The following is a 25,586-nucleotide window of genomic DNA, read 5'->3' on the forward strand; positions in this document are numbered from 1 at the left end:
CACATGTTCATAAAGCTGGCCCCGGTGCCAAATTATCCAACCTCACATTAGCTCCCATCCTCTCATTGAATTGCATAACAACACTGGAGGTGTGTGCCTTTATCCAGGCTTTACAGGTGAGCCCACTGAAAGCGAGAGAGGTGTTTTACTCAGCTTGTCAGAGCTCAGATCCCCTTCCAGGAGACCTAGTGCTTTTCACCATCCCAGCCACACTTAGTGCTCCATAATATGCAAAGGTCAGTAAAACACTCAATATGATTCCTGAACTTCTAGTCCTCCAAAGATCTGGACATCAATCAGGTGAGTGTCCTTGGCATGACATACCTGTTCTATTTGTGCTTTGTTCATAGTTTCCCAGATAAGTATCAGCTGAATGAGTGAATAGATAAACATGGCATTCATTACAATAATAATATACTCTGGTAGACCATTTTACATTTTAAAAATCATTGTCACATACTCAATTTTTTCCCAAAATGTTTTATTGCTGGGTATTTTAAGCGATTGTTATAACTTAAAAATTGCTGACAATCTGAGCCTGATAATAGGACAAGAGAAATACCTACACATATTCATTCAAAACTCTTTGCTAAGCACTGAGCTAACCACTAAAAATAAATATACATTTATGTACACATAAATGCTGTTCTTTCCCTTCAAGTCTACCTTACTGTCTAGTAAGATCTCCAGGACACTTTTTGAAGGTGAGTAAAAGATACTGGGATGCAAAACTGTGGGACAAAACCTCAGAAGAAGGAACAACATTTGCAAAGGTCCATGATTATTAAATGGCCAGAATGGCAAGGCACAGAGAAAGAATGCCCCTCTGGAAAGTGGTATGAGAGGAGAAAGAAGATGGGGACAGACCATTACAGGATCTTGAGTACTAAGCCCAGGATGCTGGTTTTCTCCTAAAAGCTCTGAGGAATCATTCGAGGAGCTAAAGGGCATTCCCATGACAAAAGATAGTGCTCTCAGTCGGGAAACATTGAGAAATGCAAATCCTAGGCTTAACTGAAAACTAGTCAGGTCCCAATCGTCCCAGCCCCAGTCATCCTCAGTTCTCCATCACAGTTATCCCACAATGTCTAAAGGATCCTGAGAATGAGAAGGACCAGACTTCATAGAATTCTTATGACACTTGATTTCATACTCGAATGCCCACCCATAACCCTCAGTAGTTTCTGTGACCATTCTGAAGAATTAATGAACCTCTGAGTCACCTTCTATGAACTTAGCCCAACTCCTTCCAGTTTAATCTATGAGCTATCTCTCAACTCTAACCCCTCACCATCTTGCTATCACCACCGTAATTCAGGACTTTCTTCCAGACCACTGGAATAGCCTCCTGTCTGACCTCCAGCTTTAGTTTTGCTATGCTCAAATTCATCCTGTGCCTAGCTGCCTAAATGACATACAGAAGGCACAAATCTGACCAGTTTCACTCCCTGCTTAAGAGCCTCCCTATCCTCTACTTGAAGTTCAAGCCCACTGCCATTGCATAGAGGACCACTCATACCTACCTCCTGGCATGATCAACTACCCCCAAATGCCCCAACTTCATTCCAGTGTCACATGGAACTGATTCCAACTCATCCTTAAGAGCTGATTCCTTTGTCCTCTCTTCCAGAAAACCACCCTTTACTCCTTCAGCCCCAATGAGAGGTGTCCTTCCTCTCTGCTCCCATAAACACTCTTCACTCTCTGTGTATCCGTTAAAATTATATCACTATCATTTATGAACCTATCTCCCCCTTGGGCTGTGAATTCTTTGAAGACTCTAGCATATCTTATTTATCCCAAGAGTTAACAGAGCATCTATACTCACTGGTGTATATATGTACATATATCATGACTTTCCAAGCTGGGGGTCCCAAGGAGGAAAGGAAGAACCTAGGTAGGATAGGTAGAAATAAATGTTAAATGGCCATAAGGGGCCATAGGAAAAATAAATTTCTTCCCCCTACCTCTCCAACCCCTGTGTGAAGATCTAGGACACTTCTTAATTAATAAATGTATCCCAATGACATTCATGGGAAAGGAAAAGGTGATCCTTATATTGGATCCCCACAGAACAGAGCTTAAAAATAATCATCACTCCCTCATGAATATCTTAGAATATTAGGAGCTCTTCAGTCCCCCTGGACAAGATAAGCCACGTGAGGCAACTCTATTAAGACAAAATTGACAAGGTATTGGCAGCCCTAATGCTCTTTCCTTTTTGTCCCTAACTAAGTTGTTAAAAGGCAACTATCCATTCTGAGATGCTAAAGCAGTCTCACTTGAGATGGCAAGACAGCCAGCAAGGTAAACCTTCATTTTTTTTTTTTTTAATCTTTCTCCAGTACAACTCAGGACTAATTTGAGGACGAGAAACGATTCCAGTGCCTTGTAAATTGCGATCCACATTGCAACTCCTAGCAGCCACAGTTCAGCACAGTTAGAAGTCAATTAAGGGAGGCCCAGGATTAAGACATCATGGAGACTGAATTATCTCACGCCAGCAGGAAAGAGTCGTTTCTTCAGTTCAGGTTCATGGTCTTTGGAGCAGAAGTGGTTTGGAAGAGGAAAGAAAACACAGGCAACTGTGGTCTGTTACTTTCTGCAAGACAAGGAAACAGAGAAGATTTCAACCTAAATATATAGCTAGCTTTTCAATATTCTTTAACTAATGAATTATTTTCTTTAAACACTTCGAGTATGAATTTCAAGCCTTTAGTTTCAGTGGGAACAGCTAAAAATACCAAAACATGGGATAAACCACAACATCCCGCAGTTCCCTCCATATGTTTTATTTTCTTTCCCTGTTTATTGGATAAAATAGGTGAAATAAAAGTAAAAGTTTAATTACAAGGAATAATGTGTCAGCAGTGAAGTTCACAGCCAATTTCTGTACTTGGAGTCATGTAGCATGTTTCCATATGATTGTAGGTTTTTGATTGTGCAATAAAATAATTCCAACAATAAAAACCATTAGTATGCAGGTGTTCTACAATTTTCTTAGGGAGTTTTGCAGAAGCTGGCATGCATTTGATAAATGCACTCCCAAACCCCAAACTCCTATGCAGAGACATGTGGCTTCACACGGAAAAGACTTCTGCACACCTGCAGTAATCAAGCAAAAACATAATGGGAGGCCAGGGGATTGGGGGACACATACCCTTCTGTCTTCAGATGAATACTGAAGTATTAATGAGGCCTCATACACAGAAAGGCAGTGTTATCACTTGCTGACTTTGCCCACCCACATTTCTGGTAGCTATCACGTTCGAGATTCATGGGTGATCTTTAAATAAGCATAAAGGGAACAAATACTATTGTTGCAAAATTAAAAGTCACAACAAAGTGGTGCCTGGGTGGCTCAGTGGGTTAGGCCTCTGCCTTCGGCTCAGGTCATGATCTCAGGGTCCGGGGAGTGAGCCCTGCGTTGGGCTCTCTGCTCAGCAGGGAGCCTATTTCTCCCTCTCTCTCTGCCTGCATCTCTGCCTACTTATGATCTCTCTGTCTAAGAAATAAAAATCTTTTTTAAAATAAATAAATAAATAAAATAAAAGTCACAACGTGACTTTTAAAGTAACTCTGCTGTTCTTAGGGTGAAGAGATACTCAGTTAGTCGGCCAGCAGACATTTCCTGAGCAAGTTTCTCATGAGGAGCTCTCACACGAGTCTTATTAAGAAATGAAGATGATGTGAACTCACATCCAAGCCTTACAGTGGATTCTCTAAGCCAGCGGAATCCTTTTACAGGATCCTTCTATGCATCGCCCACATTGAAGAATGAAGCAGAATGAAGCAGAGCTGTCTGGTGGGCACAGGGCAGGAGCCCTCGGCAGAGCTCTCCAGACACCTGCTGTTTTCTAAGGCGAGCACAGCCTGGGAACCCCTCTCGAAACTCCAGCAAGAGAGGGACACCTGGGTGCCTCAGTCGATTAAGCAGCTGTCCTGGGCTCAGGTCATGATCCCAGGATCCTAGGATGTGGTCCCACATAGGGCTCCTTGCTCAGTGGGGAGCCTGCTTCTCCCTCTGCCTGCCACTCTGCCTGCTGTGCTCACTATCGTGCTGCCTCTCTCTCTCTAACAAATAAATAAATAAAAGATTTAAAAACAAACAAACAAACAAACGAACACAAAAAACCTCCAGCAAGAGAAAATGCATTGTCTATGTTACACGATAATTCCGTTGAGGAAATTTTTTCATCTCTAGTTTTTAAATGGTAGCAGTATATCTTACTTCTTTCTCTTTCTGCCATTAGCCAACTACCTCCAAGACCAGACAGCAGCTGATGTGAAGTCAGTGTCCGTGAGGTCCTCCTCCACATCTTGGCTCGTTCCTGCAGCATCTCTGGATGGTCACTCCATGAGGAGCTGAAATTAGGTCATAGCAGCTTATCTATGACAACTCTAAGTGGAAAGATCCAAAGGTGAACCTAGGCCATCACGCATAAGAATTGCTAACAGCCCAAGCCAGGAATACTTAATAGCAATGCCAGTTCAAAGGGAAGAGTGAGTAGGTTGTAAATGGCAAAGCAAGCCAGAGGTCAGGATCCAGGGGGAAACAGGAGCAGAGCAGAATCAGATCAGGAAGGAAGCAAGATGATTCCAGGCAATTGTTCTGACTCTTACAGGCTTGCTTTCAACTCATCTGCTTTGGTTATTGGGCCCGGTAATGTCCATGGACATTAGCTCAAAGATTCAGTTTGGGGCCAACACTCCCCACTTCCAAAAAATTTGGTTGTTTTCTTTATCTATTTATATCGTCACCTCTTTAAGCAGTGGACACTTCTTTACTACCCATTGAGAGCCTAACAAAAATAGATGAAAAAAATCTGGTTCCCCCTGATCCTGAAGACCAATGGTTAAAGACCAAACCCCTTCCCCTTGTCAGGGGAAAAAAGGAGGCAGAGGGGAGCAGTGAACCCTGTGACATGCATAAGCTAGCCTAAACTTTTTCTTCTGATATTCTTTTACTTTTAAATTCTGTCTTTCCAAACAGAGCAATAATAGCTTCAAGCACATAAAAAGCATTCACATAGTATCAGTCTGTACCCAACCCTGTGCTAAGGGTTTTAGACATCAAAAAAATCATGAAATGCAGTTACTGCCCTCAAGGTTTCTACAGTCTCAGCAGAAAGACAGAAAACTTCTATAGGAAGCCACAAAACTGGATTTTTCCTGGTAATGGACCACCTCAAAAACCTATGGCTCAAAATAATCATTTATTTTCTCTCAGTTGTGTGAGTTGAAGATTTGGGCTGGGCTCAGCTGAGACACTTTGTCTTTGCCCTAGGTAGGGTCTGATGAGCCCACTCCTCTGTCTGGGGCCTCAGCTGGGACACCTGGCAAGTTTGGGGTTGGCAGGCCTCTCTCTCCACAGGAAAGAGAGGGCAGGCTTTTTCAGAATAGACTTACTCCAAGAAAGCAAGATGGCGGCAGCAAGGTCTCTGAAGGCTTAGATTCAGGTGTTTTGGCTGAATGAAGTCATGAGCCAGCCACAATTCAAGACGTAGAGAAACCCACTCCATCTCTTTATGGAATAAGCAGCAAAGAATTTGTGGCCATATTTCATCTACCACAATCACCCACTAACTATAATTACTTGTACATCTCCTACATGTCAAATGAATTCACTCACTTCCAAGATTGCTGACAAATATCATGTAATTTTATCACATACTCAGAGTCCAACATCTTAAGAACTGTATCCAGATGTGGATGGTCTCGATGTGGATGAGGTCTCTTAGGTACAGCTTCATGCATATGATTCCTCTTAATCCAGAAATCTGTGTACTACACAGACATACGTATTTGCTCCCTCTCCCCATATATCCAACATACAACATTGAGACAGCAATCACATAATCATGATAAATATTTCCATTCAAAAACAGGAGAAGTGGGAAGTCAACAGGAATCATTGGTCCGTAGCAATTCAGGAATCCCGTCAGGTACCTATTACTATAAGGAATAGCCGTTGTTTACTGATAAATAGCTTTTCTCATACTGCTTTCTGCTCAAAGACATACTTTTAAAGATTTTATTTACTTATTTGAGAAACAGAGAGCGTGAGTGGGTGGGGAGGGGCAGAGGGAGAGGGAAAACCAAACTTCCCACTGAGCAGGGAGCCCGATGTGGGGCTTGATCCCAGAACCCTGAGATAATGACCTAAGCCGAAGGCAGATGCTTTACGCACTGAGCCATCCAGGGGCCCTGAGAAACTATTGTATTTTTGGATTTAGAAAGTCTAGAGACCCTCTATATTTCCTCTACTTTCTGCTTGCAAACCGCATGGTTTTCTTTACTTCATTCCTTTCTTCTCTTATATATTCAACACCGCCTGAAATTCTTCTTAATCGGATCCACAAGCTTATTAGTTACATTTCCTAACTTCTGAGTTACCACACGCAGCAGTTTTGCCAATGATCTTGAAACAAAACCAGTGCCATGTGTTTAGGTTTTTGGAGATGGTGGCACCACATTTCTCAGCACCAATTTCTGTTTAAGTTCAGCCTTTGATGTACAACAAACTACCTTAAAAAGTAGTAACAGAACACATTTATGGGCTCATAGACCTGTAGGCCAACAATTCGTGTTGGACCCGATGGCGTGATGATCTGGATATGTAACCCATCAACACAGCAATCAACACGGAGCACCAGATACGGCACCGTTTTCTGGCCCAACCACCAGCCATCTCACAGCAGGTTGATAGATGACATTGGCCCACTTCCATGTGGTCTTTCATGTCTTTCCATTAGGGGAAGCGCTTTGTTCTCATGGAGTTGACACTCTGAATATGGATTGGCCTTCACTTCCCATAATTTAAATGAACTACCATCCATGTACCATCCAAAACTACCATCCATGAACTTGCAGAATGCCTTATTTGCTATCATACTACTCTACCCAACATCACCCTTGACAAGAGAATTAATTTTTCAGCAAATGAAGTAGGTCATGGGCTTATGCCCATGGACTTCACTGGATTTATCATGGTCCTCATCTCTCTGAGGCTTGACAGAATGGTAGGAAGGCCTTTGAAGACACAGGGTTTCCATGGAGTAGCCCCACTCCTTTTGTGGCCCCCTCCAGGATGCTGTACAGGGACTACCAAGAGTCCCTTCATTAGAACAAATGACAGGTTAGTGACTTCTGTATCATATTGTTTCTTCCACAGACAGGATTCAGGAGCCCAAGAATCAAAGGATGGAAATAAAAGTGACCCTTACATTATCGCTATCCTCTCCTAGTAAAATTTTTACTTCCCATCCTCACAATTTTGGGCTTTGCTGGGTTAGAATTCTTTGCTGTTAAGGAGGAATGCACACACACACACACACACACACACACACGCACATACACACACATTTCATTACACTGGAAGCTGAGATGACCACCCGGCCACTTGGGCTCTTCACATCAGGAAACCAATCATCAAAGAAGGAGGTTCCTTTATTGGTTGGGGTGACTGAGTCTATCAAAAGGAAATTGGTTTGCTACTTGAAAGTTTTCCTTCCTCCCACCAACCAACTCTGACACAACTGAGTGTCCTACAATCCAACTCAATTACTACACTACCTATCTGAGTTAGTGTCAGACTTCACATGTTTAAGGACTTTCCCATAAGACTGCTCCCATTTTAGATGCCAATTGCAAGTATTGGGTCCTTGGGTTACCCATGATTCTGTCCAACTCAATCACAAAGTTGGGGGTTCCTTCCCATAAGCACCCTCCTCAGTTTCAATAATATATCAGGATGAATGATAGAACTCAGGAAAATTTGATACTTACTATTATAGTTTGTTATAATAGATATGAATAAAGAGCTAGATGAAAAGGCACATAAGGCAGTGTTCAGAGGGATCCTGAATGCAGGAGCCTCTGTCCCTATGGAGCTGGGACGCGCTACCCTACCTGTGCGTGTACATGTACAAATTCAGAAACTCCCCAAATCCCAGCATTGAAGGATTTTTACCAGAGGCGTCATTACATATGCATAACTGATTAAATTGTTGGCCATTGGTGATTATTAACTCAATCTCCATCCCCTTCACCCCTCTCTAGTCACATGACTATCTCCTCTGATGACCAGCCCCTATCCTGAAGCTATCTGGGGGGCTACCAAGAGTCTCTTCATTAGACCAAATGACAGACTATCTAACCCTTATCCTTCAGGAAATCCCAAGGGTTTTAGGAGCTCTCTGCCAAGAACCAGAGACAAAGACCAAGTGTTTTTTTTATTCTACTAGTCTACTACACAATGGGATCAGAGGCCTCTTAATACTCCCAAGGCTCTATGACAAAGGAAACAGAAAACTGCAACGGTAGTCTATAGGTGGGACAGCTAATAGCACAGACCCCTGAGGAGTGACAGGCTAGATCCCCCAGCCACCATCAGACAAGAACCATGATGAGTTGAAGGACTTGCTTGGGGCAAAAGGAATAAGGCACGATCACAGAAAGGAAGAAGTTTTATGTGCAGCAACGATGTGTGGCCAGTTGCAGAAAAGAGGACTGTAATGCTTACTAATATTTCTTTCTTAATTTTGTATGAATATATATGTGTGGTGTGTATTTTTTCTTTTTCTTCTCTCTGATTTTCCTACTATCTGAGATTTGTTCATAATAGCTTATATTACATGTATTACATATAATGTACATAATCGTATGTTATATATAATGCCAAGTTACCAAGGTATTGCCTGTGCTGGATTGTTCTATCATTAGCTTGTTTAAGCTGAGAATGACCTTTCCTGGAATCCCTCCCCTCTCTCTGATTCCAGGCTAGAGTTGGCCAAACAGGAACTGGAAGAGAAGCAACTTGGGATAAGGATGTCAGTCTACATAGCTCTGTCCCTTCCTCCTTCTCTTGGGAGGGAAGCATCCCACCCATAGCACACATTCTGCCTCTCCCTCAGGGTGCATCTCTGCAGTGGGCCACCTCAGCCTGTGGTGGGGTGGGTATGTCCTTCCAATTCTTGATTATGAGATCCGCTGGCCACATTCTCCAGCCTTCTCAGAGTAAAGATGGCATGTGGGTTCTCTGTCATGTTTCTGTCTACCTCTCAACAGGTTCAGAACTCAGGTGGGGAAGAGACTTTTTTCATTAGCAGACTCCCCTGAACCCCAGAATTCCTCAAGGAGACCTAAGAAAGCTTCCCACCAGATCTGGAAGGATGTCATGGGACTAGAACAAAAGGCAATCAACAAAGCAGACACAGGAAATCGTGGGAGCAGAGAAAGAATGTAGTGGGCAGGAAAAGGAAGATTTGTGTGAGGAATAAAACTAGACTTTCTAAGCAAATGAAAAATAACGAGGGATGCAGTCTGACAAGACACAGGACAGTGAGGCAGCTGATGAAGGCCTTGAAGACTAAATTTAAGTTTTTCATAAGTTACTTTTATTTTGTGCCAATTATTCTGCATCCCCTAATATTAAATTTTCTGATCAGCTTCACTCCCAGTTGAGTGAAATATGCAACCGGCTCTTTTATACATCTCTTCTACAGCTAATACAGACTTCTTAATATCCAAATTGGAGAAATGACTTGCCAATAGTTAACAGTGTCCCAATATCTCCAATTGCCCATCTTTCTCAGCACTCTTACTGCATCTGATCTGATTTGGAAATATATTTTGCAGCCTGGCAACATTACTAATCCTTACAGGAGTTATTTCAGGGTCCTTTACTAGAAAGACAAGGAGAAAGAGGGTGGGTGATAGAAACATGTTACGCCGGTTCATCTATCTGTCAGGAATTTAACCGAAGAATTGTTTCTCACTATCTGAGCTCATCCGTGTGTTATGAATCACACTGTTGGAAAATGTACACATATTTCCCTTTGGTCCTTTTCTCTCCTCCCCTACTCCCTCCCTGCATTTCAAATTCATTTTTGTTTCTGTTCCAGGACTAATGAGACTGTGATCAATGCATCTCTAGCTGACCTTGCCTTCAAGTCTTCAATCATAGCTTCTCTGTCTAATCCACTACCCTCTCCTCTTTGTCACCTGATGGATTTATGTAGTTAAGAAAACAAAAAATACAATCATGCCTCAACTCCACAAGCAGGCCTCTGGTTTGATTTTCTTCATTTTAAGAAATCCAACCAACTGCAGATGCTAAAACTATGTCTTTACAGTGTCTGTCTCTGAGCTGATAACATTTTCTGCTTTTGTGAGGATGTCTTAAGGTACGCCTCTTTCTCCTCAAGTCAATTCACGAATGGTGTGCTCTGCAGGGGCACCTTCCTGAGCTAAGGTTCTGAGATTCTATCCAGAAAGTTCTATATCCCTAAGCAGTTTTTTTTCATGAGCTCAGTGCTCACAGTCCTCCCCTTAATAAAGGGAGCTCCGAGTGAGGTCAGCACCCACCAAGGCGTACTGGGAAGAGCCTGGCAGCACAGATACAGATGAGCCTGATGACCCAGGACAGGGCAGGGGTGCCATGTCTGCAAACTTCAGAAGATGCCTGCGGGCCACCCCCACAACGCCCCGCTTCTGGAGCTGTGCCCATGTCACCTTCAACCCCAACACGCCTTTGTGTTTGCATAGTATTTGATAATTTGGACAAAATGCTTTTTACATCTACCATCTCATTTGTTTCTTCCAGCATTCCTAAAGGTAACCCAGTAACCCTTTCTTTTGACTCTTTTTGGAGTCACCTTAATTAGCATGTGACTCAGTGATGCCCATTTCAGGCCCCCTCAGGCTCCCTTCTATGCCAAGTCTCTTAACCTCCTCACTTCTGCTCTAACCCCTGCCTCTCTCACAGCACACATCTCCCCTCGGAGCCCTCAAAATGCCACCTCCGCACGTACAGCCTTCATCTCTGGCCACGTCTGCCACTGTGTGCCACCCCATACAGGCTGTGCAGCTTTCTATTACATGATAGCACACTCCAGGCCATGGGCCATGGAAGCATCACAGGTTCTGAAAACCTGGTAGGGAAACATGGGGATTCCAAACCCTTCTGAGACCTGCCATGGAAATCAGCCCCGTGCCTCAGATTGATCCCTCCACTTGGACAGACTGGGAAATGGAGGCTCAGGGCATATGAAAAAGAAGGAGGGAGAAATGGTTTGGAATTGGTTCTCCTCCCACGCCACCTCATCTTCCGCTGCTTTGAAAAGCAAAACGATGGTGGGTTTGGTTTTGGTTTTGTCTCGTCTCCCCTTCTAGGATAGAGAGACTCATTTTAACCCCACTTTACCTAATTAAGGGGACACCTTGTCATTTCTCCCACCCTTTATGTCCCTGCCTAAGTCCTTTCTTCTTTCCAGGAACTGACACCCAGGGACCTACTGTAGCCATCACCAAGATGACCCCAGATCCTTTGGGCTGTCAGTCTTCCAAGTGACCTTGCTTCAGGTCTCCTTCCCAAGGCCGGCTCTGCAACTCACAGAGAGAAAACGGAAGTTCCATCTTACTAATCCAACTTAAATGAAATATTCTCCAAAGCAACAGATCTCAATGAAATCGATTGTCTTTCTTTTGTCATCTGTATGCTCACTGCTTTGATAAACAATAATTTGCATTTGGAAAGGGGAAATTCAAGGAAAGCATAACTGAAGTCTGATGCCATTCGGGAAATATGGTCATAGATGTGAGAATGTTAAGATGGTTCGGGGACCCTAAAAAAATCATTTGTGCGGCTAACACACTGTATATTTTATCTGCAGACTCCCGGACAAGCTTCATGAGAGAAAACACACTGGGGTCACAAGTCATGGCTATTTTCTGCAAGAATGAAATGCATCTTCCATCTGAGGGTACTTTTTAGGAACAAAGCATTTGGAGAAATAGCTGTCTTGTAGCTGCTTAAATACTCAACAAGAAAGAGAGTTGAAATTTAATGACAAAATGCTGCAGAAAGGACAATGGGGAGGATGAGGTTCTGTACTCTTCAAAGAATCCGTCTTGCATTGTTTTAATGCAACTATAATTAGCCAGAGAAGAAAGTTTGGGACTAAGTCGTCCCATTTTCAAAAATCACCAATAGCACATACTACATGCAAATAACGCTTGGTATCATTCTGACTACATTCGAGTATCCTTTAGTTTTCCTCCCCTTGAGGTGATGGGAAAGGGTGTTATTTTTGCAAGTGAGGAAGCTGGGGGAGGGAAATCTCCTGCCAGGGTTCACACAGCCGCTAGTGACAGCATTCAATGGGAACCCAAGTTTGCTGAACACCCGTCCAGAACACCCAAGGTCACATCAGTCCCATTATGTTAGTTCCATACTAGTCACAAGCTTGCAGGCATTCCTGGAATCCATGAAAATCGTATTTTCGATTGAGATCATGCCGATCAATTGTGCTCCTCTTTAGAGCCAGAGAATGCCATATTTAATTTTAAAAAATGGAGGTCTACATGTAAATGCAGACAACGCCTTGCATGTAAGCCTCCTGCCTTGGATTTCTTGTAACACCTCTCTTTCAAAGACCTAAGGAAACTTTGCAGCCGCTTGCTAATCCTCCCAACAGGCCTGTGAAAGGCCCAGTGGACAGTTTTAATTATGCCTGGTTTACAAATAGAAAAACTGAGACGCAGATGGTGAAAAATGAAGCTGAGTAAGGGGTTTTCCCAGAACCACCAGGCCTGCCGGGCCCGGACCAGCACCTTCTCCACTCGACCACAGTTTCTGAGTAAGACGCTTCAAGGGGCCGATGATGGCTGAAGGCTCTGGTGTGTCTCAGCCATAAAACCCAGATACTTGGAGACGTTGTAAAATAAAGGGGTCAGCACATGGGGTCGTCGTGAGGGGTAAAGAACGTGTAGGGAAAGTGTTTGGCATCCAGTAGCTGGCAGGTTTGGGTGTGGGTGCAAGAAATGGTAACAGGGAAATTGGTCTCTGCCTGAAAAGAAATGAGGCTGCTAATGTAGATGCTCAATAAATATTTATGAAAGAAAGGAAGGCAAATAGAAAGAAGCGAGAGGGGGAGAAAACTTTGTAAATGGGAAATCGGGCTTCCTACTCTTTTCCTAGGATTTGTTAGAGCTGGCAAAATGGTTCTATCTTCTGCAACATGAGGGTTTGGTGGTCAAGATATCATTTGAACATGTGTATTTTGGCTGTGGCATTTCTTAACTCTGTCGCGGTCCGCCTCACTGTGCAGGCTTCTTTGGCTGAATTACCCGTAGCTGCTTCAACCTGACCAATGAACTATCTGTAATGGTTTGTTTCAACTTTCGTATACATGATCAAGCCCTTTTAAAAGTAACGAAGTAGGTTTGATTCTTTTCTACTACAAGTAGGTTTGATTCTTTTCTTCTACAATCCTTTTCTACTTTTTACTTCTTTTCTTGATTTATCTCCCTAGACAAAACCCCTTTCTCTCCAACATAGCAACCAACTGCAGCCACACACACACAGTGATGCATGTAGGGTCTACAATTAAGATTCTCAAAACTTCGCTTAGCAAACGGAAAGAACGATATTTAAAAATTCATGGAATTCACTGGCTATTTGGCTTTCTTTATGACAAAATTCCATCTTCCACCCCTCAGTTCTAACACAGAGCCCCTGACCACTGAGGAAGCCTCGAAATGGTTGTCTGTCTTCACTCAGCTCAACAGGATACTATTAACAATGTCGACATTAAAAAGCAATGAGCAAACATGCTTTATTGCTTAAAAGAAGGGATTGCTAAGTATGGAAAAATTGAACTGCTTTTAACCTTGCCTAGGTAAGTGTATGCAACTATTCTTTCAATGTTTAATCCCATTATTTAATGTGTGAAAATAAATAAATAAGAATGGGCTGACAGACGTGGCAATATAATATCCTTTAATCTGCAGTTCACAGTGCATTTAAAAATAATAATTTTGAAAGGAGCATTTGAAAACATTTGATCTTAAAAAACGCATATTTTGCTTATTCTAGTGTTTGTTGATTTGAAGGCTTTGAGGTCAGCCCAGTAAATATTCAGTTTGCTTGGCACAAACTGTGCAGGAATCTAATAGAAAGCAATATTGTTGAAAATGGATATCAATTGAAAACAGAGAGCAGTGTCAACTATTCCCCACTGGGAACAGACAACAATAAAACCAGTCAAGCATTACACAGCCGAGCCTGCCAAATGTCATTAGAGTGGAGAAAAAAGGGAAGGAACATGGTAGGGAAAGAAGCACTTTGCTTTATTTTTTTTTCCCTCCAATTTAAAAAGACAAAAAAAAAAAAAAAATCTGGGGAGGGGTAGAGGGAGAACACTGGAAGAATAAGGACAATAAAATTGTCTTAAAATTGTTCAAGGCAGGGTCAGCATTACCTTAGGCCTGATATATCCCTTCCCCTCACCCCAAATGATTACATTATAGAGATTTTCAAATATTTTCTCTGTCTCTTCAGCTGATCATTTTTTCCCAATGACTGTCTAATCAGGTGCCTTTGCAATCAAGTTTCCAATTGGTAAGCCAGTCTTTCTCACGTCATTCACAAAAATCATGTTTCTATCATCATTGAATGAATTGATCTGAGTTCATATTGAAAAGAAAAGGTTTTGTAAATGTAAACTTTTTCACTGTGACCACCCAGCTTCAGTGGCGAGCCTTTCAGAAGGGATGGGCTGCAAAGAATATCTCTGGGTGAAAAGAAATGTTTACAGTAGCTCTAAAATCTGTTACATGCTGGGAGGGAGAAAAATAATCACTGGGCAACGGGCAAGGGGGACAGATACATCACCACCACCAGCCCCACCTTAAGGCAAAACTGGGAGCCAGTGACTTAGCTCCAGAGCTTTTGCTCTCTCTATGGCATTTTCATTGATGATTTGTAAATTTTCAAACAAAGAAAAATTGTCTCCTACAGACAATGGTCAAGCCTCTGAACAGCCGGCCAAGAGCTCCCCCTAGTGAGGTTGCACACGTATCAGAAAGAGCTTCCCACTTGTGTGCGTACACACACACACAAACACACGCACGTGCACACAGACTTAGACCTGACTCTTTAGTACGAAATGCTGTCCAGCTCCACATTCTTTTAAAGCGACATGAAAAAATATCCCCTAAACTCTCCTGGATTGTTCCTTCTATTCATTGTTAAGCCCCACATTCGGCAGGAAAAGAGTTCAGTGAGGACTCCCTTAAGAAGGCGAAACTGTCATTCTGATCATATCATGTTGAAACAGTAATAATCACATATTGGCTCCAAATCTGCATCCTCAAGTAGACGCTACCCAATGTAGAAAGTCCTTGGGGGCAGCATATTACCATGTAATTAGCATAATAACTTTGTTGTGTAAACAAAATAAAAGACAGGCTTGAACGTAAGAAACAGATCTTACACTGTACTGGTATGCCCAGCTTCTAGAGGAAAATCTATGGTCCTTGCTCGTCTTCTATTTTGTGTCCGTGTTACCGGGATAAACACCACCTGACAAGTGCCACCAGCTTCCTGTGTTAAGTGTACTGCCTTTGCACACATGCGTACACATGCCCAGATATTTTATTGCAGAGCAATATACAGAACACTCATCCTACTCGTATTTAACAGAACTAATATGCTATAACACCAGCATTCCATCTCCCAGGCCAACCCTAATTCCTTCAAGTACATATTGGCTTCCTCCGAAAAGATATTTTATTGGCTTTACAAGCTTGATAGGACTCTGAAGGGAGAGTAGGTAGGCATTCTTTGGGGGGAAAGAAGGTAGCAAATGTAGAAATCAGACATGGAGATGAAAGGGGGTTAATGTCTTCCTAAAAATTCTTCGAGAGCCATCTCAACGTTTTTAGTAAAATACAAATGACTGCCAATTTATAATTAACAGCTGCTTGTGTTGAAGTATCCAGGGCTCCCTAGCTCCTGCTAATATCTTAAACGATAAATTCACAGGACAAGTGATCAGAGATCTATGATGCTAAAGGAGACTCTACTTCCCCGGGAGTCTAGCTCTGGAATGCAATTTGTGGGATGTTATGTATGATGCTCAAGCCCTGAAATGCTCAGCCATCAGAACAACACAGGATACAGTATTTTGGGGGGGAGGTGTTACTTTCATCATCTAGCTTCTTGGCATAAAAATATATACATATGTAAAACTAAATTTAAATAAACCAGTGACTTACAGATACTACTACTTACCTCCCAGGAGGATGGTGACAATACTGAAGCGCTTGCCAAGCTTTGGTGGAACACTCTACCATAGAAATGAAAACAGTAGAATTTTTGTTTTTGTTACAATATTTTCTAGGGACTATCTTAACAAGCTTCCTTCGTATACTCAGATCTTTGTTCTTTCCACAACTCTTAAACCACCACCAAACAAAAAGAGACGAGGTAACAGATTGGGGTAGGGTGATGGGGAATATCGCATAACTAAGTCACTCAATGGGATAAGTGAGTCTGTCACTGATTTCACCACCACTCGCTCAAATGATTAGGGCCAAATCTTCACTCCTGTAAAACCTGAATCAGTGACGAACAATTCATTGTTGGACTGTGGGTATAGAACTCAGCCTGCAAAACTGATTTTCTTCCCTTATAAAAGGGAGAATTATAATGTTCAACACCTCCCTGAATCAAAAGGAAACCACTATACAGAGAACTGAAATTAGACCTATTACGTTAATTAAAATTCTGCCGGCATCTCTGAAAGTGTAATTTGGCCCAATGTGTTTTAAAAAAAACCAAAACATCATGAAAATTAGCTAATGAATATTGTGCAGTCACTTCCCTAACATAAAATAACTCAACCATTTAAATTGCGCAAATTCCAAAATGGTCTAATTTACAATACGTCGTTGTTTGCTTGTTTGTTTTAGAAGTGCTTAACCTAATAACATGGTGAGATTGTTTTTTTTTTTTAATTCCAATCTTTTATGAAATAACAAGAGACTCGTGGTTGAATTTTCCTGTGAGTTTAGTTCCTACAACCCTAAATATTTAACTCTGACAATATTTACTCCTGCTTGAATTTATTCTTCAGAATTTGGTCCTTTCAGTTTTCACTAGGTTGAAAGTCAGGAGTCTTAGGCTTTTGGCCAATGCTGACAAGTACCCATCACTTGACCTTGACCAAGTCACTGTGACCTTGGACTCTTGGCTTCTTCAGCTGTAAATTATGGGTAACAATATCTACCCCGCTGGCCTCGTGGGGTCGTGAGAATTAAATGAGATGACACAGGTGGTAAGTGTTTCAAACATAAGAAAGTGCTAGACAAATCTATGCACTGTTACTTTGACAAGTAATATCTTAATCAGTCAATGAATATGTAATAATCTTCTAAAACTTTTCCAATTGGTTTCTCTAAACTCTAAGTGGTTCTTTTCTTTTTTCTTTTCTTTCTTTTTTTCTTTTTTCTTTTTCTTTTTTTTTTTTTTTTAGAAAACCATATATGTTGAGCTATTTATCTACAGAGATTTATTTTTGAAAAACACTCCCTGATACCACTGGAAACTTAGTTTGGTTGTGGACCTCTGTTCCAGTTAGTCTTTCCTTCTCAGAATCGCCCCTCAAATTGTATGAAGCACAGACCACATATAAAACCACTGAGTTCCTTTGGTTTGGGTTCTCCTAAGCTAAAAAGTGTTGTCCAAGGGTTTTCCACGGAAGAATTTGTAGAAAGGGTTCTACTGTCACCCGATAAAAGCTCTGCCTCCCCTTGACTCCATCATAACCCAAATGGAAGAATTAGCCCCCAGACGCATCCCTGTGTTAAAAGTGCTACCAGGAGGGCGCCTGGGTGGCTCAGTGGGTTAAGCCGCTGCCTTCAGCTCAGGTCATGATCTCAGGGTCCTGGGATCAAGTCCTGCATCAGGCTCTCTGCTCAGCAGGGAGCCCGCTTCCTTCTCTCTCTGTCTGCCTCTCTGCCTACTTGTGATCTCTCTCTGTCAAATAAATAAATAAAATCTTTAAAAAAAAAAAAAAAGGTGCTACCAGGAGGAATACCATTCAGCATTAAACAGAAATGAATTACCGACACACACGACTACGTGAATGAATCTCAAATACTAAAAAAAAAAGCTAGACTCAAAATGCTATATGTTGTATGATTCCATTTACAAGACATTCCAGAAAAGGCCAAACTCTGGAACAGGAAACAGATGATTGGTTGCCAGGGGCTGAGGGCAGGAGGGAGGGGACGGGCTTCAATAGGATAGGAGGAAATTTCCGCAAGTGAGCGAACTGTGCTGTGTTTGGGTTATGGCCGTGGTTACATGACTGCATGTCTGTCAAAGCTCATACTCAAAAGGAGGAATTTTACTATATGCAAATTATAGTTCAATGAATCTGGCATTAAAAAAAAATCATAGAAAAGTCGACATGAGTTTGTTAGTCTGCTTGGATTGTGATTCTTCCTGTAAAAGCAAATTGTATTTCCATGGCAATTTAAACTGTTTTCTCATAAGATGAAGTCATATTAAGCTAATCAAGGCACTTAGCTGAATATGGTTAAACTTTGAAAAAAATTTTCACTACATATCTATCACAACAGTGATTAATTACCAGAGTCTAAATGGTGTATTCGTCTTAACAGGGATCACTATTTTATTTGTATTGTTTTCCAGGTGGGAGAAAAGGATTTCAAGTCTGAAGCTAGTTATACAGATTTTGTCTCCCCTCCATCCTCATTTAACCCTTAGAGAACTGTTTATAACCATTTATAGGTGTTACTCATAGGAATGGGAGTATGTCCCCTCCTATGGGGTCGTCAGTCAAAAAATTTAGCTGGCTACAAGAGGACCTCATTTAAATTGAATTCTGAGCAAAATAAGGACCCGGATATAGCAGATGAAAAGCCTGTAAAAGATTTTAAAGTGGAACAGGCAAACCTAGCTAAGACAGTCTCTTTAAAAAGGTCAGGAGGCCATTCGGGGGGAGGAATTTATGCATGTCCTCATCAGAGAGAGTGCGTGAACTTTTTAAAGACCTTTCAGCCAGCCTCAAGCCCTTAGCCTGGACATACTCCTCATCACGACACCTGACTCCCTGGTACTCGGCACTTAAAAAGGAGCCAATTCCATCTAACAAATTTAAATCCTTCATTTGCCTATTAACTCAACCAATCCCAGTGAATCTAGTTTCCATCCCTGTTTTGCATAGAGGACCTGAATGAGAACTACCCTCAAAGTCATTGCCTATACTCCTCCGCCCCCTCTCCGTCTTCCTCCGAACAAAATTGATGTTTCTACCTGAATCTGTGGCTCCTGATTTGCAATTCTAATTGCCCAAATAAATGTCTCTTCACCTAAAATTTTCCGTGAATTCTCTTGGTTGACAGGCCCCCAAAAGAGAGAATAAAGCGAACGCCTCAAAAAACAGCCCCTAGAATTCAGTGAAGAAATGCTACCCATGTACTATACAGATGTGCTGTCAAGTATTAGTACTGGAAATCTTTCTTTTTAAAGATCAGGGTGCAGCTTCCAGCTGCAATGATTTTATTTTCCTATCAATCAAATTAGAGGATGTATAAAACAAGCAGACGGGTCAGTAGGCAGCTCCTTTCTGGGACATGGTCACTGCAGGGCGCTGGGGGTGGGGGTGGGGTAGGGGGCATCTCTGGAGTGGGGAGGAGTTGTGAGAAAGAATCGCACCTCTCCGGATCCCCATTCCATTCCTTCTGTTGTAAAACGCCATATGAACAATGCCCGAAAAATCTATGGGTGGAAACACAATTATTTGCAGGTGTCTCAAAGCCATTTCTGCTCATTCACTCTTCCTTTCTCCTCACTGACATTAGTTTAATCTGTGAAGATCAGATCACAATTATGCCAGACTTTTTACCTCATTAGTTTTCTATTGTCTGTTCTGAGGCATCGCATACATTTCTACCTCCAGGCGAGATTGGTTCTTGTCTCAACACCCTTCTATCCCTGCCCTCCTCTTCATTCTTAGGAGTAAGATACACTTTTAATCCAGTAATTTAACTACTTCTGGAGCTAATCTGTAAAGATTTCACCTGCATTTATTTTTAACTGGCAACTTCGGGATATAAACATGTTTCTGGGTTGTTTTCCCAATCATGCATGAGCTACGTGCAGGAAACACCCACACCCCGAGGATTTGCTCTCTAGACAAACAGCAATTCTCTGTAGATAGCAAATTATATTAAATACACATAATTCCATTTCTCCATTGTGTGAAATCACAGCAAAGTTGTTTTTTTGTTGTTGTTTTTTTTTGTTTGTTTTGTTTTTGGTAAATCTGTGTCTCCTGCGTGTCTTTATTACCATGATTGGAAAAGCATTACCTAGACTTATTTTAACTGTATTTATTTATTTATTTTTAAAAAATTTTATTTATTTATTTGACAGACAGAGATCACAAGCAGGCAGAGAGGCAGGCAGAGAGAGAGAGAAAGGGAAGCAGGCTCCCTGCTGAGCAGAGAGCCCGACGTGGGACTCGATCCCAGGACCCTGAGATCATGACCTGAGCCGAAGGCAGCGGCTTAACCCACTGAGCCACCCAGGCGCCCCTATTTTAACTATATTTAGATTGGGGTTAAGGAACCCACTTTGTACAGCCAGATCCAGGGAATCAAAACCCAGGGGGACATCAGTGAGAATATGGAGCTGTTTTCTGCAAACCCTTAAATTCAAGCATTTAAGATCACAGCGATTTTTACTTCTCAGGAGCTATTCTATACACATAAGTAGGTAAGATGTCGAAATTTCTTATCAACTAATTATACAAGAAGACAGTGAGCCTCTTTCATATTTTGGCTACCACTCTGTTTACAAATTATTTTGATACATATATGAGGCTCTCAAGTCTAATTTTTTGGTTTGGGGTTAGGGGACAGAGGGTAGAGCCCTCAGAAATTGGGGTTGATAAAGGAAATTGCTAAGAGTTATTTGAGTAGCTCCATCATTCAGCATTAGCCATGCTATTAACTTTTCAAGAAATCCAAGTTATATTTACAGAATGTCATGAACTGTTACATTCATTGTTTATTTCCTTATTGAATATCAGCAGAAATCATCTGCCGTACCCAGAAGCGTCAGATCTCCTGACTAAACAACTTCTCTTCCTTTGGGGAAAAAATAGTAATAATAACCTTTGATTGTATAAGAACATCATAATCCACATTGTCATGCCTGATTCAGTCCATGCCAAGAATACAGGACGATTTACATATGCTCTAATCAAATATTTGGGGGCTGGGGAATCTCACTATGTATCTCTAGATCAAGATTATGTGACATGCGTTGGATTTGAGCCAGGTTTGAGGCTCTTCATTTTTAAAACAATAACCACCTGCTAAAAGAAGAAAGAAAGCCATTTCCTTCTTGACATTCGTTAGCTCAGGATCAGCAAAATCTTCCCGCTGCTCGGATTGAAATGTAATAGCTGCAAGGTTGAAAACTGAAATCTTGTACTAAGCACTTCGTTGCTGCTGGCTTGTAATTTTTTTCTCTTCAAAAATTACATACACAAAGCAGTTTTAGACTCTGTAATCAGATATTTTGCCTCGTACTACTGTGTGATTTGGGATGTTTTCTTTTCTCTCTCCCTCTCTCTCTCACTCCCTCTCTCTCCCCCCCTTTTTTTTTAGAGAGAAAGAACGGGATCTGCACAATCCATGCTTTCAGGGACTAGGCATATACTACTGTACAGGACACTGGCCTCTGACTGCTGCTATGTGACATTTGAGGATTGTCACCAACTAAATGAGGAAGATGAACTCAGACTAGTTAACTTCCATGGGGCCTCAAACCCACCACTCATGTTGGCTCAACTCATTTTCACTTGCTTGTGGTCCAACTCTGCAGCGGTCAGTAGGTGCATGTATCTCAGGGCAGGGTGGGGTCTGTGCAGGGGGAGGCAAGGAGCGCAGAGAGGCCAAAGGGAAAAAGGACTTGATCTTAGCCTCTAAGGACTGATGTGTCTGCCCCTCTGCAGGGGCAGGAAATGCATCTGGCTCGGCCAAGATGTAGTGATTTCCCCCAAGTGCCCGCTGGTTTTTCTCCATGCTGAGCTGACAACGACATTATCATTTATACTCTCACTAGTCCAAGTACCTACCGTGAGGAAGCACTTGAAAAATACCAGATTTGTAAAATTCATGAGCAAGCAACAAAAGAACCTTGCAAGAAAAGTGGCATGTTTTATTTGCAAAATGTACAGTTAAAATGGCATGGTATTTGCATTATTTATGCACCATTGCTTTGGAACTGACAACTTCCCTCCAAATGGGTTATCGTTTATAAATGCACACACGGTTAATATCTGGGGGTTTTTTTAAATTTTATTTTATTTTATTTTTTCAGTGTTCCAAAATTCACTGTTTCTGCACCACACCCAGTGCTCCATGCAATATCTGTATTTTTAAAAAGCATAATAGAATACATTGCTCTAGCGTAATGTGGCATAAACTTTCACTTATCGAAACATGAATTTATAAATCCATTTTTTTTCAATACCTTCAAAATGGAAAAAGGGCTTCTTGAAGCATCTATCTCTGTGCATCCTATCATGTGTGCCCATGTGCGTGTGTGTGTGTGTGTGTGTGTGATTTGTTTCTTTCTTAGAGGTCTTCGGACCTCAGACCTTTCCAAAAAATATCCTCCACTCCTTACTTCTCAACTTTCCACATCACATCTCATTCACTCACCCAGGATGAAAACTTTGAAATCATCTTGATATCTTTGTCTTCCTGCATCTATTTACATAATATCAGAGAATAAAGGACATAGGAAGCAAGTTAGATCGGAGATACTTATGCTTTAACTACTTATCTTACAATGTGTAGAAAGCAACCACATAGTAAAGCAAAGTTAAGCTAATATAGGACTCTAAGTCCATATTTTAATAACCTTCTTGAAAATTTGAAAAACTTTTCGGCAGTCTTTTTGGCATATCTGATTAGAATGTCCCAGATTTCCTACCTTTACTTGGAGATAGAGATGAAGAAGTACTTCCACGAGGGGCCAGACAAATATCTGCCATTCTGCTTCCCTTGTCCGGGGCCGCTTACATTACCAGCATTTCCCTTAACCCACACATTCTCTGTGAAGATCATCTGAAACCATTTGTTCACCATACCAACATGAATTTAGCTAAAATTACGTAATATTCTCCATAACTACATTTAACTTCAAATGTCTGTAGGGGTAATCGAAAAGCAGCTGAATACATTTAAAGCCAAAGGATATGGGAAGGCACCACCAGCAAGCCCTTTGCTTCCTCATAGCCCCTTCCTGCCCACGAGCCTTCAGGCATTGTGTGCAAAATGTGACCATCTGATACATGGATCCGGGCAAGGTGCTGGTGCCAATCTGCATATTAAACATTAGTGTGAGCCGGGGTGGCTCAGTCAGTAAAGCGTCTGCCTTTGGCTCAGGTTATGAGCCCAGGGGGCTGGGATCAAGCCCCATGCTGGGCTCCATGCCTCAAGGTGTCTGCTTCTCCCTCTCCCCCCACCTCTCCCCCTGCAGGGGGAGTTGTCCTCTCTCTCCCTTTATCAAATGAAAAATAAATATTTTTTTAATTAAAAAAATAAACATTATTGAAGTAGAACTTTTTTTCTCTTTAGGTTAAAAAAATAAACTCTACAGATAGAAGTTCCAATTTCCTGTAGCATCCCACATGGATCATCTTAAACCTCTCTGGTATATCAAACCTCCCGTTTTATATACACCATCTGAGGAATCACTACTGTATCAGACAGGATTCTCCACAGAAACAGAACCAATAGGATCTTTCTTTCAATGCCCATCCCCTCTCCAGAAATATAATCTAGAATAGTAGACCTTCTATCTCTCCAAAGAGAGAGAGAGGTGCAAAGATTGATTTTAAGGAATTGGCTTATTGATTGTTGTGGCTGGCAAGAACAAAATCTGTAGGGCAAGTCAGCTGCCAGGTGATTCAGGTAAGAGTTGCTATTGCAGTCTCGAGCTGAAAGCTAGAAAGTCAGGCAGAATGTCTGTTTCAAGTTGGAGGTATACTTTCTTCCTTGGAAACCTCAGTCTTTTCTCTTAAGGCCTTCAACTGATTTGGATGAGGCCCATCCACATCAAGGAGAACAATCTGGTTTACTTAAAGTCAACAAATTGTAAACGTTAATCATATCTTAAAGATACCCTTACAGCAACAACTGGACTGATGTTTGATCAAACAACTGGTCACCACAGTCCAGCCAACGTACACATAAAATTAACTATCACAAACCAGCCACTGTGCTCTGGCGATGACCAGATATGGAAGAGGAAACTCACCACAGATAGACAAAACGACAGACTGATTTCCTCTTCTTCCATCATCTCCCAACCCCAAAGGCCTCAGTGCAAAGAAGAAGAAAAGAAGAACAAAGAGAAAACAACCCTCCGCTCTGTTCTAGGTTCACGCTGGGAATTGTTCCCTGTCCTGAGAGAAGAGAGCTTTGAATCAAATTGGAATGAAACTGAGAAATCAGCATGACTGAATCTTAATTACTAAACTGAAACCGTGCATCACCAAAGGGGTCTAGAAACTTGTGGAATCAGATCAAGATGTCATTGAGACAAGTGTGAAGCAGGGAAAGTGAGTCCCACCCAGCACAATGGTAACCACATTAGAAATGCAAAACCATAGGGAAATGTTATGTGGAGACTTCACAGACTTCCAGCTCTGTACACACACAAGGAGCAGAATGTGGAGACACCAGGAAGAAAACTGGATTGGGATGACAGATAACAAGGGCAGGGGCGTGGTGTCACTGTGGGTATAACACCGACCCTCCAGGTGGATCAAGTGGATGTGCTTGCCAAGAGCTGACCTGAGGTAGACAAGTGGTGCATCAATGATCAGAAGACAGACCTCGAAGTCGGGCACGTATCAGCTTAGAACTGGCCTCTGCCACTGTGAGCATATTGTTTATTCTCTTTAGGCCTCAGTTTCTCCCCCCATAAAATAGGAGTGAGAGCAGTGCTTGCATTACAGGGCTTCTCTGAAGGGTAAATAATTGTACAGAGAGTGTTCCAGTAAGTGGTAGCTCAGTCATCATCGCCATCATCCTCTTCATCAGCAGATGCTAGAAGTTTCTTAGGCTGCCTAAAAGCAAAGCATCTGATAAACTCCTGATTTACTGTGCTCAAAGTTTTATGTCCTGAAAGAAGATATTGGCTGCCACTCACAGAACCTCTGTCTTGTAACAGGTACTCCGCTAAAAACATTTCTCATACAATTGCCACAGTAACCTCACAAGGTAGGTGCTGTCTGCATTTTACAGATCAGAAACATTACTGAGGCTCAGAGAGGTTAACCAGCTTGCCCAAGGTCACACGACTCATTAGAAGCAGAGCCCTGCTGTTCCTACCTGACCACGCTGTGTCCCACTGAGTATGGACCTCGTTCTGGAGAACTTGCCAGTAGTGGAAGTATTGAACACTAAAAGTAATCAGCTGGGCTGACCATAAGTTTGAATTCTAATAAAAAGAACAAAAGGCGTACTCATAATTTAACATTGATTTTAGGTGAGCAGACTTCAACATATCTTTGATTTTAAGTGAGCAGATTTCAAAATGTCTGGGGGTTAGATGATGAAGGATGGGTATGTTCCTATGGACATTACACTCTACGGATGGGAGTCTATAGTCAAGCAAATTTCTGAGAGCCAAGTGAAACATGGTCAACAGGGAAAACAGGAGAGGAGGGCAAAGGGATTTCTGA

General features: G+C 41.9%; 1 long non-coding RNA gene across 1 annotated transcript; it reads right to left on the reverse strand.

The window, feature by feature from the left end:
- Window positions 1–477: 477 nt before the first annotated feature.
- LOC116575242 lies at window positions 478–16,135 on the reverse strand. Its single transcript, XR_004279669.1, has 3 exons — window positions 16,079–16,135; window positions 3,161–3,286; window positions 478–2,602 (listed from the first exon to the last, which is right to left on the reverse strand). It is a non-coding gene; the product is annotated as an uncharacterized LOC116575242 (long non-coding RNA).
- Between the last annotated feature and the right edge of the window lie 9,451 nt (window positions 16,136–25,586).

This window comes from Mustela erminea, chromosome 16 (genome assembly GCF_009829155.1).
Source record: "Mustela erminea isolate mMusErm1 chromosome 16, mMusErm1.Pri, whole genome shotgun sequence".
NCBI lineage: Eukaryota > Metazoa > Chordata > Mammalia > Carnivora > Mustelidae > Mustela > Mustela erminea.